This window comes from Aquarana catesbeiana, unplaced genomic scaffold (assembly GCF_042186555.1).
Source record: "Aquarana catesbeiana isolate 2022-GZ unplaced genomic scaffold, ASM4218655v1 unanchor233, whole genome shotgun sequence".
Taxonomy (NCBI): domain Eukaryota; kingdom Metazoa; phylum Chordata; class Amphibia; order Anura; family Ranidae; genus Aquarana; species Aquarana catesbeiana.
Genome location: NW_027362661.1, coordinates 1313808 through 1329629, shown reverse-complemented (window position 1 = coordinate 1329629; position 15822 = coordinate 1313808). Strand labels below are relative to the sequence as shown.

Here is a 15822-nt window from a genome sequence, read left to right as displayed (position 1 = left end):
CTATTTTGAAGGAATATATGCAAGTAATTGGCCATAAAAAGGGTATGGGGGCCCAGGTACTGCCCTGGGGAACATGTATCAATGCAGATTTAAAAAAAAAAAAAAGATCTCTTTTACAGGAGCAGTGATTTTAATGATGCTTAACTATTTCAATACCGGGCACTTATACACCTTCCTGCCCAGACCAATTTTCAGCTTTCAGCACTCTCACACTTTGAATGACAATTACTCAGTCATGCAACACTGTATCCAAACAAAATTTTTGTCATTTTTTTTCTCACAAATAAAGTTATCTTTTGGTTGTATTTAATCACTGCTGGGTTTTTATTTTTTTGTGATATAAGCGACGAAAGAGTGAAAATTTTGAATAAAAAACACTTTTTTTTAGTTTCTATTGTAAAATTTTGCAAATAAGTTATTTTTCTTCATAAATTTGGGCCAAAATTTATACTGCTACATATCTTTGGTAAAAATAACCCAAATCAGTGGATATTGTACTGACGGCTCATTTCTTGAGACACTAACAAGCCAGGAAAGTACAAATACCCCCCAAATGACCCCTGTTTGGAAAGTAGACAGTCCAAGGTATTGAGTAAGAGGCATGGTTAGTTTTTTGAAGCTGTAATTTTTTCCCACAATTCTTGGGAAAATTAAGATTTTAGTTTTTTTTTACACAAACTTGTCATATTAGCAGGTTATTTCTCTCACACACGCACACTTGCAACTACACCCCAAAATACATTCTGCTACTCCTAAGTATGGCAATACCACATGTGTGAGACTTTTACACAGCCTGGCCACATACAGAGGCCCAACATCCAAGTAGCTACAACTACACATCTCATTTCTCAACCATCTATTACACTTTTGAAGGCCCTGGAGCACCAGGACAATGGAATTGCCTCCAAAATTACCCCATTTTGGAACGCAAACACCCCAACGTATAATCTATGAGGCATAATGAGTCTTTTGAACAGTTCATTTTTCTCCAGAAGTTTTCGGAAAATGTGGGAAAAAATGAAAACACATTTTGTTTTACACAAAGTTGTCCATTTATAAGATATTTCTAACACATAGCATGCACATAGCAAAAATGACACCCCAAAATACATTCTGCTACTCCTCCTGAGTATAGCTATACCACATGTGTGGGACTTTTATACAGCCTGGTCACATACAGAGGCCCAATATCCAAGTAGCACCTCCAGGAGTTCTAGGACCATAAATTACACATATAATTTTCTGACTACCGATCACATTTTTGAAGGCCCCTATATATTTCTAACACATAGCAGGTACATACCAAATAACAAAAGATTACCTGCGGTTTCAGAAGTGAAGTGGTCCACAGAAGAGAGCATCAGTCCAGGCAGCAGGCAGGGATGTGGTCAGCAATAGCAAAAGCAATCATCCAGGCAGCAGGCAGGAATATTGTCCATAGTTAGTACAGGCAGAGATACTGTCAGCACAGCCAAAGCATTGTTCCAGATAGCAGGCAGAGGTGTCCATGCAGAAATACTGTCAATAGTCAGTAGAGGCAGCAGGCAGATATATGGTCAACACAGCCAAAGTATTGGTCCAAGCAGCAGGAAGAAACATGGTCCATAATGTCCTGGGTCATTACAGGCAGCAATATGATCAGCACAGCCAAAGTTTTGGTCCAGGCAGCAGGAAGGACCATCAAGCTTAGGGCCAGGGGTAATCTCTTTGAAGCCTCCGGGCAACCAGACCCTGTTCTGAGAGCACAGAAAACAAAAAAATGTTTTTCTCTACTCAGAACGCTATTCTGACATCTGTGAGACCCCTGTGTACTAAAATAGAAGGGCAAAAGATCAGTCCAAGTGGCAGGCAAAACATGGTCAATTAACAGGCCGAGGTCGGTGCACGTGGAAGTCAGAAGTGTGGTTTAAAAATGGCAGGCAGAGGCATTGTCGGTAAACAGTCTGAGGTTGATGCACGTGGAAGTCAGAAACAAAGTTTAAATCGGCAGGCAAAGACATTGTCGGTAAACAGGCCAGGGTCAGTTAATTAACATGGAAGGTAGAAACATGGTAGCAGGAAAATGATCCCCACAGGTATTTGAAATGGGGAAATGGCAGTCTGTTAATAATAAGGGGAACTAATATCTGATGGATGTGTGATAATTTTTTAAGCAATCTCCGATGCACAGGCCAGGTTGGGAGGGACATTGGGGACAATAATAGCTGGTATCTCTTCTAACTGCTCCTCTGCTGCATACATGGAATTTCTTTTGGTGTCTTCTTCCAGATTCTGTGGGGGTGAGAGGGGAATGTTATAGGGAAAATGTTGCTCGTGAAGTCGACTCACACTACCAGAGCGAATGCTTCCTGGGGTGGGACCTTGTTGGTAAATCAGGGCAGTGACAATTTCTTCAATATACTTGAGGTAGGTGATTTGTTGGTTTTGAGTTGCTTTTTGGTAGCAGACAAAACAAATTAAACAGGGCCATATGAAACAGGTGAAATGCAACTTTGTCATACCAGTAACGGGACTTTCTGGTTGACAAATAGGGTTGTAGCATCTGATCGTTTAAATCCATCCCCAATGTACAGACTGTAGTCATGGACACATTCAGGCTTTAAGACGGGGCCGCGTCTTCTCTGGATCCCCACCAAGGTGTCATTGTGGATGGTAGAGAGGATGTGGACATATTTCTTGTCCCTCCACTTCATGGCCAACACCTCATTTCTCATGAATGCCGATTCTCCGTTTTGCAATTTTTTTGTTATCAAATTTTGTGGGAATCCCTTCTGTTCTTTTTTTTAGGGTACCACAGGCCAGGGTTTGTTTACTGTAAAGGTGACAAAAAAGGGGCAGGCTGGTATAATAGTTGTCTACATATAAATGGTATCCTTTTTCGAACAGGGGGTATGCCAGCTCCCAGACAATTTTCCCACTGGTTCCAATATATGGGGCACTCGAGGCTGGAGCTGGGAGTCTTTGCCTTCATAAATACAGAATGTGTACACATATCCAGTGGCGCGATCACACAATCTATTTAACCAGTTGCCGACCGCCGCACGACTATATACGTCGACAGAGCGGCACGGGCAGGCAAAAGGACTTACAGGTACGTCCTTGCCTGCCCGCGGGTGGGGGGTCCGATCGGACCCCCCCCCGGTGCCAGCGGCGGTCGGATCGAGGTCAGGGTCGATCAAAGGTGAGGGGGAGGCCACTCATTCGTGGCCCCCCCCTCGCGATCGCTCCTGGCCAATGACAAGCTTCCTCGGCTTCTGTGAATGTAAACAGAAGCAGAGGAAGTGATGTAATCTCTCCTCTAGTCGGTCTTTTCGTCCGGCGCCGAGGAGAGAAGACATCCAAGTAAGTGCACCAACACTACACATACAGTAGAACACGCAGGCACACTTGTCACCCCCCTGTCACCCCCCGATCACCCCCTGATCACCCCCCTGTACCCCCTGTCACTCTGACACCAATAGCAGGTTTTTTTTTTTTTCTGATTTATTGCATTGGTGTCAGTTTGTGTCAGTTACAAGTGTTAGGGCAGTTAGGTTAGCCCCCTTTAGGTCTAGGGTACCCCCCTTTAGGTCCAGGGTACCCCCCTAACCCCCCTAATAAAGTTTTAACCCCGTGATCACCCCCCGTCGCCAGTGTCACTAAGCGATCGTTTTTCTGATCGCTGTATTAGTGACACAGGTGACGCTAGTTAGGGAGGTAAGTATATAGGTTCGCTGTCAGTGTTTTATAGCGACAGGGACCCCCATATACTACCTACTAAAGGTTTTAACCCCTTGATTGCCCCCTAGTTAACCCTTTCACCAGCGATCACCATATAATTGTTACAGGTGACGCTGGTTAGTTGGTTTGTTTTTTGTAGTTTATTGTAGTTTATTACAGTTTTAGGGCACCCGCCGTTTATTACCCTATAAAGGTTTAACCCCCTAATTGCCCGGCGGTGATAGAAGTTAAGTTTTTAGGGTCAGATAAGGTCTGCGTCGCCCCAGGCAGCGTCAGGTTAGCGCCAGTACCGCTAAAACCCACGCACGCAGCATACACCTCCCTTAGTGCTATAGTATCTGAACGGATCGATATCTGATCCGATCAGATCTATACTCCCCAGCAGTTTAGGGTCCCCCAAAAAAACGCAGTGTTAGCGGGATCAGCCCAGATACCTGCTAGCACCTGCGTTTTGCTCCTCGGCCCAGCCCAGCCCAGCCCACCCAAGTGCAGTATCGATCGATAACTGTCACAAAACACTAAGCACACATAACTGTAGCGTTCGCAGAGTCAGGCCTGATCCCTGCGATCGCTAACAGTTTTTTGGTAGCGGTTTGAATCAGTCGCTGACAGTCAGGAGCTTTTTTGCCTGTGAGTCTCACTAGTGTACCCCTAAATTTAGAGGCCAAAATGGCAAATCGAAGGTACACTAGTGAAGAGGCCTACACGTTTCTGAGTATGACAGATAGTGAAGAGGAAGTCACTCATCTGTCAAGTTCAGGCTCAGAATACGAACCTGTAGAGGACAGCGGCTCCATGACAGATAGCTCTGACGACGGAGTTGTGGTCCCTGCTAGAGTCAGGCGTACCAGACCCCGATCTTCTTCTTCTGTCCTTGAAGTGCAAGAACCGCAGGGCTCTCGTAGGGAGCAGAGAGGTACTAGTGCCGCTACTCCTTCTGGTGAACTGGCAAGCACCAGCGGCCTAGTACACCCTGGTCGTACATCCAGCACTGCAGTATCACGTGGTGACGTGGCGAGTCCCATAAGTGCAGTTCAAGCTGGCGAGGTGGCAAGCACAACTAGTGTCCCGCTGCCACCAATAAGACAAAGACAGGCCCGTCGTGCCCATAGTGCCCTTCCTGCTGCATTCGCCAATCCGAATTGGGTACCCACCACTTCTGCAGCACCCGTACTTCCCCCTTTCACTGGCCAACCCGGAATTCAGGTGGAAACAGTTGACTTTATGCCACTGGATTTTTATTCACTGTTTTTCACCGAAGATCTCTATAGATCTATTGTGGACCAAAGCAATTTGTACGCTGGTCAACACATCGCCGCTAATCCCCAGTCCTCCCTTGCCAGAGATTGGAGACCAATTACGGTCTCCGAATTTAAGATCTTTCTGGGCCTTTCCCTCAACATGGGCATAACTAAAAAGAGTGAGTTGCGGTCATATTGGTCCACTGACCCAATTCACCATATGCCCGTGTTCTCTGCCTCCATGACCAGGGCACGATACGAGCAGATTTTGCGGTTCATGCACTTCAACGACAATGAACTCTGTCGTCCTCGTGGAGACCCTGCATACGATCGGCTCTACAAAATTCGGCCCCTCGTAAACCACTTCAACCAACGTTTTGCAGACTTGTTTACCCCCCATCAAGTTGTCTGCGTTGATGAGTCCCTGATTAAGTTTTCTGGCCGCTTGTCCTTCAAACAGTACCTTCCCAGCAAGCGTGCCAGATACGGGGTCAAGATGTATAAGCTCTGTGACAGGGCCACAGGCTATACATGTAGATTTATGGTTTACGAGGGCAAAGATAGTCACGTAGAGCCGATCAACTGCCCTGACTACATAGGAAGCGCTGGCAAGATAGTGTGGGACTTGGTGTCACCCTTATTCAGAAAGGGGTACCACTTGTACGTGGACAATTATTATACGAGCGTGCCACTTTTTAGTCACTTGTTTGATCAGCAGATTGGAGCATGTGGCACCGTGCGACCTAATCGCCGGGGCTTTCCCCAGCGGCTTGTAGAGTCCCGTCTTAGGCTGGGGGAGAGAGCCTGCTTGAAGTATAATAATTTGCTCGCTATGAAGTGGAGGGATAAGAAGAATGTTTTCGTTCTCACCTCCCTTCATGCAGACACGACGACCCAAATTACTACGGCGACTGGCGTTGTGGAGAAACCCCTCTGTGTCCACGAATACAACCTTAATATGGGAGGGGTGGACCTCAACGACCAGTTGTTGGCGCCGTACCTAATTGCCCGTAAGGCCAGACGCTGGTACAAAAAAGTGTCTGTTTATTTATTTCAATTGGCTTTGCTGAACGCTCATGTGCTATACAGAGCTTCAGGACGGACTGGATCCTTCCTTAAATTCCAGGAAGAGATCGTCAGAGCCCTTCTGTTTCCAGACGGTGCTCCACCTCACCTTCCCAATCCAAATGCAGTAGGCCGGCTGCATGAGAGGCATTTTCCTTATGTCCTCGAGAGTACCCCTACCCAACGAGCCCCCCAAAGAAAATGTCGTGTCTGCAGAAAGCGCGGATTTAGGCGTGACACCCGGTATTATTGTCCCTCCTGTCCTGGCAATCCTGGTCTTTGCATTGGTGAATGTTTTGAACGCTACCATACACTAGTTGAGTATTAGCGTAGGGTACAGCACTGCACAGACTAGGACACACTTCCACAGGGTCTCCCAAGATGCCATCGCATTTTGAGAGACCCAAACCTGGAACCGTTACAGTTTTAAAAGTTACAGTTATAAAAAAAAAAAAAGTAAAAAAAAAAAAAAGTAAAAAAAAAAAAATACACAAAAAAAATATAAAATAAAAAAACCAAAAATAGTTGTCGTTTTATTGTTCTCTCTCTCTCTCTATTTTCTCTCTATTGTTCTGCTCTTTTTTACTGTATTCTATTCTGCATTGTTTTATTGTTATGTTTTATCATGTTTGCTTTTCAGGTATGTAATTTTTTTATACTTTGTTTTTTTTTATTGTTAACCACCTTTGTGTTTTCAGGTACGCCATTCAGCTGCAGCGCGGATTTATTTATCTTGACAGCAACAGCGTTTGCTCCCACGATACATAAAGCCGTGACTCCAGCGCTGTCGGAGGTGATTTCACCACCACAGTTACATACTTCAGCATATATGCCGAAGCGTGGGGGCAGAAGTGGGTGGAGGAGCGATTTGCTCCTGCCTTTTGCGGGAGGATGCCCCCATGCTTCGGCATATATATATTTTAGGTAGGCACAGGTTGCGTTAAATGTTTTATTTTTTACTATGGTTTTTTTTTGTATTTGCTTTGCAGGTATGGTAAGTATTACTGTTATACTGTAATGTTACTTTGTTTTTTGTTAACCATCATTTGCTTAGCAGGTACGCCATTCAGTTGCAGCGCGGATTTATTTATCTTGACAGCAACAGCGTTTGCTCCCACGATACATAAAGCCGTGACTCCAGCGCTGTCGGAGGTGATTTCACCACCACAGTTACATACTTCAGCATATATGCCGAAGCGTGGGGGCAGAAGTGGGTGGAGGAGCGATTTGCTCCTGCCTTTTGTGGGAGGATGCCCCCATGCTTCGGCATATATATATTTTAGGTAGGCACAGGTTGCGTTAAATGTTTTATTTTTTACTATGGTTTTTTTTTTGTATTTGCTTTGCAGGTATGGTAAGTATTACTGTTATACTGTAATGTTACTTTGATTTTTGTTAACCATCATTTGCTTAGCAGGTACGCCATTCAGTTGCAGCGCGGATTTATTTATCTTGACAGCAACAGCGTTTGCTCCCACGATACATAAAGCCGTGACTCCAGCGCTGTCGGAGGTGATTTCACCACCACAGTTACATACTTCAGCATATATGCCGAAGCGTGGGGGCAGTGGGTGGAGGAGCAATTTGCTCCTGCCTTTTGCGGGAGGATGCCCCCATGCTTCGGCATATATAAATGGTGCATGTATGCCCATCATTAGAAGTGGGTGGATGAAGGGAGGTATTCTAATGGTGGGCATACCCACCGATCAATATCTTTTTTTCGTTCAGCCCACAGGCTGCATGAAAAAAAAGTTTACAATATATGCCCAACAAGGACCAGCAACGTACTGGTATGTTGCTGGACTTTGAGTGGTTATACCAGAATGATGCCTGCAGGTTTAGGTATCATCTTGGTATCATTCTTTTCAGCCAGCGGTCGGCTTTCATGTAAAAGCAATCCTAGTGGCTAATTAGCCTCTAGACTGCTTTTACAAGCAGTGGGAGGAAATGCCCCCCCCCCCCCACCGTCTTCCATGTTTTTCTCTGGCTCTCCTGTCCCAACAGGGAACCTGAGAATGCAGCCAGTGATTCGGCCAGCTGACCATAGAGCTGATCAGAGACCAGAATGGCTCCAAACATCTCTATGGCCTAAGAATCCGGAAGCTACGAGCATTTCATGACTTAGATTTCGCCAGATGTAAACAGCGCCATTGGGAAATTGGGAAAGCATTTTATCACACCGATCTTGGTGTGGTCAGATGCTTTGAGGGCAGAGGAGAGATCTAGGGTCTAATAGACCCCAATTTTTTCAAAAAAGAGTACCTGTCACTACCTATTGCTATCATAGGGGATATTTACATTCCCTGAGATAACAATAAAAATGATTTAAAAAAAATAAAAATGAAAGGAACAGTTTAAAAATAAGATAAAAAATCAAAAAATTAATTAAAAAAAAAAAAAAAAAAAAAAAAAGCACCCCTGTCCCCCCCTGCTCTCGCGCAAAGGCGAACGCAAGCGTTGGTCTGGCGTCAAATGTAAACAGCAATTGCACCATGCATGTGAGGTATCACCGCGAAGGCCAGATCGAGGGCAGTAATTTTAGCAGTAGACCTCCTCTGTAAATCTAAAGTGGTAACCTGTAAAGGCTTTTAAAGGCTTTTAAAAATGTATTTAGTTTGTCGCCACTGCACGTTTGTGTGCAATTTTAAAACATGTCATGTTTGGTATCCATGTACTCGGCCTAAGATCATCTTTTTTATTTCATCAAACATTTGGGCAATATAGTGTGTTTTAGTGCATTAAAATTTAAAAAAGTGTGTTTTTTCCCCAAAAAATGCGTTTGAAAAATCGCTGCGCAAATACTGTGTGAAAAAAAAAAATGAAACACCCACCATTTTAATCTGTAGGGCATTTGCTTTAAAAAAATATATAATGTTTGGGGGTTCAAAGTAATTTTCTTGCAAAAAAAAATAATTTTTTCATGTAAACAAAAAGTGTCAGAAAGGGCTTTGTCTTCCAGTGGTTAGAAGAGTGGGTGATGTGTGACATAAGCTTCTAAATGTTGTGCATAAAATGCCAGGACAGTTCAAAACCACCCCAAATGACCCCATTTTGGAAAGTAGACACCCCAAGCTATTTGCTGAGAGGCATGTTGAGTCCATGGAATATTTTATATTGTGACACAAGTTGCGGGAAAAAGACAAATTATTATTATTTTTTTTTTTTTTTGCACAAAGTTGTCACTAAATGATATATTGCTCAAACATGCCATGGGAATATGTGAAATTACACCCCAAAATACATTCTGTTGCCTCTCCTGAGTACGGGGATACCACATGTGTGAGACTTTTTGGGAGCCTAGCCGCGTACAGCACCCCGAAAACCAAGCACCGCCTTCAGGCTTTCTAAGGGCGTAAATTTTTGATTTCACTCTTCACTGCCTATCACAGTTTCGGAGGCCATGTAATGCCCAGATGGCACAAACCCCCCCCAAATGACCCCATTTTGGAAAATAGACACCCAAAGCTATTTGCTGAGAGGTATAGTGAGTATTTTGCAGACCTCACTTTTTGTCACAAACTTTTGAAAATTGAAAAAAGAAAAAAAAAATACGTTTTTCTTGTCTTTCTTCATTTTCAAAAACAAATGAGAGCTGCAAAATACTCACCATGCCTCTCAGCAAATAGCTTGGGGTGTCTACTTTCCAAAATGGGGTCATTTTGGGGCGGTTTTGTGCTATCTTGGCATTTTATGGCCTTCAAAACTGTGATGGGTAGTAAGGAGTGAAATCAAAAATTAACGCTCTTAGAAATCCTGAAGGCGGTGATTGGATTTCGGGGCCCCGTATGAAGCTAGGCTCCCAAAAAGTGCCACTCATGTGGTATCCCCGTACTCAGGAGAAGCAGCAGAATGTATTTTGGGGTGTAATTCCACATATGCCCATGGCATGTTTGAGCAATATATCATTTAGTGACAACTTTGTGCAAAAAAAAAAAAAAAAAAAAAAAAAATTGTCACTTTCCCGCAACTTGTGTCAAAATATAAAATATTCCATGTACTCATCATGCCTCTCAGCAAATAGCTTGGGGTGTCTTCTTTCCAAAATGGGGTCATTTGGGGGGGTTTTGTGCCATCTGGGCATTTTATGGCCTTCAAAAATGTGATAGGTAGTGATGAGTGAAATCACAACTTTACGCCCTTAGAAATCCTGAAGGCGGTGCTGGGTTTTCGGGGCCCCGTACGCGGCTAGGCTCCCAAAAAGTCCCACACATGTGGTATCCCCATACTCAGGAGAATCAGCAGAATGTATTTTGGGGTGCAATTCCACATAAGCCCATAGCCTGTGTGAGCAATATATCATTTAGTGACAACTTTGTGCAAAAAAAAAAAAAAATTGTCACTTTCCCGCAACTTGTGTCAAAAAATAAAATATTCCATGGACTCAACATGCCTCTCAGCAAATAGCTTGGGGTGTCTACTTTCCAAAATGGGGTCATTTGGGGGGGTTTGTGCCATCTTGGCATTTTATGGCCTTCAAAACTGTGATAGGTAGTGGGGAGTAAAATCAAAAATGTATGCCCTTTGAAATCCTGAAGGCGGTGCTTGGTTTTCGGGGCCCCGTACGCGGCTAGGCTCCCAAAAAGTCCCACACATGTGGTATCCCCGTACTCAGGAGAAGCAGCAGAATGTATTTTGGGGTGTAATTCCACATATGCCCATGGCATGTTTGAGCAATATATCATTTAGTGACAACTTTGTGAAAAAAAAAAAAAAAAAAAAAAATTGTCACTTTCCCGCAACTTGTGTCCAAATATAAAATATTCCATGGACTTAACATGCCTCTCAGCAAATAGCTTGGGGTGTCTACTTTCCAAAATGGGGTCATTTGGGGGGGGTTTGTGCCATCCTGGCATTTTATGGCCTTCAAAACTGTGATAGGTAGTGAGGAGTAAAATCAAAAATGTATGCCCTTTGAAATCCTGAAGGCGGTGCTTGGTTTTCGGGACCCCGTACGCGGCTGGGCTCCCAAAAAGTCCCACACATTTGGTATCCCCGTACTCAGGAGAAGCAGCTGAATGTATTTTGGGGTGCAATTCCACATATGCCCATGGCCTGTGTGAGCAATATATCATTTAGTGACAACTTTTTGTAATTTTTTTTTTTTTTTTTTTTTTTTGTCATTATTCAATCACTTGGGACAAAAAAAAAAAATATTCAATGGGTTCAACATGCCTCTCAGCAATTTCCTTGGGGTGTCTACTTTCCAAAATGGGGTCATTTGGGGGGGTTTTGTACTGCCCTGCCATTTTAGCACCTCATGAAATGACATAGACAGTCATAAACTAAAAGCTGTGTAAATTCCAGAAAATGTACCCTAGTTTGTAGGCGCTATAACTTTTGCGCAAACCAATAAATATACGCTTATTGACATTTTTTTTACCAAAGACATGTGGCCGAATACATTTTGGCCTAAATGTATGACTAAAATTGATTTTAATGGATTTTTTTTATAACAAAAAGTAGAAAATATCATTTTTTTTCAAAATTTTCGGTCTTTTTCCGTTTATAGCGCAAAAAATAAAAGCGGCAGAGGTGATCAAATACCATCAAAATAAAGCTCTATTTGTGGGAAGAAAAGGACGCAAATTTCGTTTGGGTACAGCATTGCATGACCGCGCAATTAGCAGTTAAAGCGACGCAGTGCCAAATTGTAAAAAGTGCTCTGGTCAGGAAGGGGGTAAATCCTTCCGGGGCTGAAGTGGTTAATTTCAACCCATACCTGGCTCTCTTATTTGGTATATATACTGCTTGAAGTGCAGTCGGCCAGTAAAATGTATAAGGGATTCGTCCCCACAAATTTTGTTCTGGGATAAAAACTTCTGCAAATCGCTGGGAAAAGGAATTGATTAGGGGGCGTATCTTGTACAATTTGTCGTGGTTCAGATGATCTCGGGGAGGGCACTGCGAATTATCGTTGAAGTGTAGAAAACGCATAATCATGTCGTAGTGTGTCCTGGACATGACAGCAGAATATATCAGCATGTGGTGGATGGGGTTGGTGGACCAATAGGCATGGAGTTCGTTCTTTTTTGTAAGCCCCATATTGAACGTAAGGCACAAAAACAATTTTAATTCATCCAGTGTTAGACGTCGCCACTGGAACATGCAGGCGTAGGATGAATTGGGGTTGGCAGCAATAAATTGTGATGCATACAGATTGGTTTGGTCCACCATATTCTGCAGCAAACGTTGTGGGAAAAATAAATAAAAATAATCTAATTTGGAAACATTTGTAGTGTTGGGCTGCACACCTGGCTGTGGGGTAAAAGGGGGATTATAGCAGATCTTGAGTTATCAGGCAACCATAAGGGGTTTGCCAGGGCATCGGGAAGGTAGGACTGAGGCTGGATTCTTCGGGTTGGGTGTGTAATTCCAGTACTTGTACTGGGCTCCTCTTCCTGGGGTCCGGCGCTGCTGGTGGTGGGCAGGTCTTCTGATCTTGGCCCTAATCTCCTTATTCTTTTAGTGATGACGGTTTTCTCCGCTGACTCGGACTCTGATCCACTATCCTCCACTGGCTTTTATTCTGAACCAGAATCGGATGATGGGAGCTCCCTGCTGCTCTCATCATCCGACATGGTAAGAATGGCATATGCCTCCTCAGGTGTGTAAACCCTTTGAGACTTATTGGCTGGCCTGTGTGATACTGGTGACGGGCCTGTGTGGTGGTACCGATGGCGGTATTAGTGGCGGGCCTGTGTGGCAGTACCGATGTTGGTACTGGTGGCGGGCCTGTATGGCGGTACTAGTGATGGGCCTGTGTGGCGGTACCATTGGTGATACTGGTGGCGGGCCTGTGTGGTGGTACCGATGGCGGTACTAGTGATGAGCCTGTGTGGCGGGCCTGTGTGGTGGTACCAATGGCGGGCCTGTGTAGATATACCGATGGCGGTACTAGTGATGGGCCTGTGTAGATATACCAATGGTGGTATTAGTGGCGGTACCGATGGTGGGCCTGTGTGGCAGTACTAGTGGCAGGCCTGTGTGGCGGTACGGGTGGCAGTACTAGTGGTGGGCCTACTGGCAGTACCGATGGCAGTACTGGTGGCGGTACCAATGGTGGTACTGGTGGTGGGCCTGTGACAGATGGGCTGTTTGACAGATGGGCTGTGTGACTGACAGATCCAGATGAAATTCTTACAGGTCCTCTTTATTGGGGGGGGTGTGTTGTGCACAGTAAAACAATAGACTTCTCAGACAGACACTGTTTTCATTCACTGATCCCTGCTCTCTCCTCGCACGATCGGTGTTGACATTTGTGACCGGCTGTGATTGGACACAGCTGGTCACGTGGTAAACAGCCAATTTCATTGGCTGTTTACCCTGATCAGGGAAGCGCTGTGTCCAAGGGACACGCACACTCCCCGATCCCCACGCTGCGCGTGTCTGGCGGCACGCTTCATGCACGCCTCTCATTCTTCTGTCACATGTGATCGGCTGTGATTGGACACAGCTGATCATATGGTAAACATCCAATTTCATTGTCTGTTTACCGTGATCAGGGTAGCGCTGTGTCCGAGGGACACACGCCATCCCCGATCGTCACATGCCCCTGCGGGCGCGTGCTAGGGGTTATTCTGCTGGACATCATATGATGCCCAGTCAGGATAACGCAACCTACGCCCCCACATATACGCACGTACAATCATAAACTCACACATTGGGGCGCCTACACCAGAAAGCGTTGATTGTGATACACATGTTGCATGCCACAGTGAGAGCAATAATTCTATCACCAGACCTCCTCCGTAACACTAAACTGACCTATAGGGGGCTTTTAAAGTGTCGCCTATAGAAAATATAGGGTACCAATGTCTGTCACCATTTCACAGGCACACACAAATGTAAGGTTTGATATGTTGGATATCCATTTACTCGGTGCAACCTCAGGTTTTATATTTTACCAAAAAATTGGGTCATTTATTGTGTTTTTTTTGTGTCGCCTAAAATGAACCTTAGTGTGTTTTTTACTAAAATTTTGTGGTTTTTAGACTTTTGTGGTAATATTGTGTGACATAAAAAATTGGAACTACCACTATATTATTCTCTAAGGTGTCTGCTTTCAGAAAATATATCATGTTTTTTGGGGGGTTTTATATAATCTTCAGGCCTGAAATGATTTTTTAACTCCTTCCAGCCCGGCCTATAGCAGAATGTCGGCCAGACGGGCATTCCATTATCCTGACTGGACGTCATATGACATGCAGAAGAATAAGCCGCTCGAGCGCATGACGATCGGTGATGCGGCGTGTCGCTCTGACACACCGCATCTCCAATCTCAGTAAAGAGCCTATAACGTAGGCTCTTTACCATGTGATCCGCTGTGTCCAATCAAAGCTAATCACATCATAACCAGGAAGTGCCGGTTATCGGCTTTCCTTTATTCATGCTGACAAGGCGCAAGTAGAGGAGAGACAATCAGCGGCTCTCCTGACCGAGGGGATCTGCACTGATATTCAGCATTGATTATCAGTACAGGCCCATCAGTGATGATCGCCAGTGATGACCACCAGTGATGCCAATCAGTGCCCGTCAGGGATGCTTGTCAGTACCTCCTCATCAGTGCCACCCATCAGTGCTGCATACAGGCAGTCCCCGAGTTACGAACACAATAGGGACTGTAGGTTTGTTCGTAAGTCAAAGTTGTTCGTAAGTCGCAACACTGCATTAGTAAGTGTAACTTCCGGTCGGAACACTGCATTCGTAAGTGTAGCTGCCGCCTGTGCATGGATGTGGGATGTTTCGGGCGCTTGTTATGTTATCTGGGGCATAGTACGGCAGGGTGGGATGTGTTCGGAAGTGCTCAAAAGGTGTCCAGGACTAGCGTGGAGCACAAGTGGCTGGCGTTTGATACCATTTGAGTCGTTCGTAACTCGGGTGTTCATAACTCGGGGACTGCCTGTATCATTGCCCATCAGTGAAGGAGAAAACTTACTTATGTACAACATTTTATAACAGAAACAAAGAAAAAAGTTTTTTTTTTTTCAAAATTTTCTGTCTTTATTTTATTTGTAGCACAAAAAATAAAAACCCCAGTGGTGATCAAATACAACTAAAAGAAAGCTCTATTTGTGGAGAAAAAAAAAGATAATTGTCATTCAACATGTCAGAGTGATGAAAGCTGAAAATTGGCCTGGGCGGGAAAGGGGATGAAAGTGTCCGATACTGAAGGGGTTAAACATGTGAGCAAAAAACCCCCGCAAAACCGGCTCTGGCAGTGAAATGGTTAAAGGAAACGTTCACCTTCGGGAAGATGTTACATGTTCCTTCAGCGGCTCAGCGATCCGAGTCCTTTGTGTGACAGCAGTGTGGGGAGAAGTTCCCCGTACCGGCTGTCACTAGATGAAAAGAGCGCGGCCGTGTCATTCATTCACAAAGTTCTGTCCTTTGCCGATGTCGGCTTGTAGTTTTCAATTAACTCCCACACCGCTGCTGAGATCTCTGGTAGATGAGGAACAAGGAGATCGTCATAAGGGACAAGGAGATTGGGACACCGATTTAATCCCTTGGACAAATAGTTTTTTCAAAAAATGTCCACACCCCTGGAACTGTTTCTTACATGATGAAGATCAGCCATGGAGTATATCTGAGGTGTATATCAGGGTGTGCTTCTTCCCCACATGAGAGCTGTGATGTCCAGCAACATTCATATAGAAGACATTTCCCGCACTCAAGGCACTAATACACCTCGAGGGTTGTGTGGGATCCCTGATGTACAGGAAGACAGGACTTCAGTGAGGTACGTTTTCCTCACTCAGGACAGGAATACGGCTTCTCCCCCATGTGAGCTCTCTGA

At 44.6% G+C, this 15822-nt stretch overlaps 3 protein-coding genes across 3 annotated transcripts in view; 1 reads left to right on the top strand and 2 right to left on the bottom strand.

The window, feature by feature from the left end:
- Positions 1 to 15822, top strand: part of LOC141121836 (uncharacterized) — a 963509-nt gene that overhangs the window by 875406 nt on the left and 72281 nt on the right. The window lies entirely within an intron of this gene.
- Positions 1 to 15822, bottom strand: part of LOC141121879 (uncharacterized) — a 173439-nt gene that overhangs the window by 97232 nt on the left and 60385 nt on the right. The gene's annotated exons all lie outside the window — the stretch shown is intronic.
- The window catches only part of LOC141121842 (uncharacterized), a 297848-nt gene that overhangs the window by 257986 nt on the left and 24040 nt on the right, over positions 1 to 15822 (bottom strand). The window lies entirely within an intron of this gene.